The sequence below is a fragment of the Octopus bimaculoides genome, chromosome 11 (assembly GCF_001194135.2).
Source record: "Octopus bimaculoides isolate UCB-OBI-ISO-001 chromosome 11, ASM119413v2, whole genome shotgun sequence".
In the NCBI taxonomy this organism is placed as follows: Eukaryota; Metazoa; Mollusca; class Cephalopoda; order Octopoda; family Octopodidae; genus Octopus; species Octopus bimaculoides.
Genome location: NC_068991.1, coordinates 24,266,831 through 24,267,859, shown reverse-complemented (window position 1 = coordinate 24,267,859; position 1,029 = coordinate 24,266,831). Strand labels below are relative to the sequence as shown.

At 38.8% G+C, this 1,029-nt stretch overlaps 1 pseudogene; it reads left to right on the top strand.

Moving 5' to 3' along the window:
* LOC106867921 (uncharacterized) overlaps positions 1–1,029 on the top strand; it is a 3,324-nt pseudogene that overhangs the window by 642 nt on the left and 1,653 nt on the right.

Here is a 1,029-nt window from a genome sequence, read left to right as displayed (position 1 = left end):
TATATACACACACACACACGAGGGGTGTTAAAAAGTTCCTGGGTAACAGAAAATACAGGAGGATCGGTTAATTATAATTTTATTCAACATATACCTCTCTCAGATTCACACACTTATTGCAGTGCTCCTTTAGTTTGTCTAAGCTCTGTAAAAGAACTCGGAAGGCTGAGCCTCCAACCAGGCCTTTCGCGATACCCTTAAAGCCAGGATTTTTCAGCAACCCCTGCTGTGTGGTAAGAAACTTGGTTCCTAACCATATGGTTCCGGGATCAATCCTACTGCGTGGTATCTTTGGAAAGTGTCTTCCACTATAGCTTTCGAGCCGACCAAAGCCTTGTGAGTGAATCTGATAGACGAAAACTGAAAGAACTCCTGTCGTATATATTTATATGTGTTTAATATTTTGGACTAATGGGTATATGTCAATTAGTGTGTTGGAGAGTTTAGTAGAGCACTGGCACAATTTGGGCTGCCTGGTGTCATCTGCATTCGGGGTATATTTCCGTTGGATCTAATTCAGGAACTTCGCAGTGTTAGTTGAGATAATGATAACTTATTAAGTAACCAGAAAATAGATTTGGTATTAATCTTTATTTTGTAAACAGTCGGTTCGACCCATCCTGCTGCTGTCCCTTATGGGTAGGACTCCGTTCAACATGTTGTGCTGCATCCATTTTGCAGTCTGCGTCTCATCAGGTACATCTATACATAAAGTTGTATCTCGCAAAAGATCCTGAGCTTAGGCTGTCATATGTCCGTCTGGTTAGGGAATGAAGCATCTCTACAATATTCTGTTACTATTATCTTTTCAGACTGCAAAATGGACGCAACACATGTTGAACATAGTCCTACGCATAAGGAACAGTAGCAGGATGGGTCGAACCGACTGTTTACAAAATAAAGATGGGTTGAAACGACCCTTGTACAAAATAAAGATTAACACCAAATCGATCTTCTGGTTACTTAATAAATTATCATCATCATCATCATCATCATATATATATATATATATATATATATATATATATA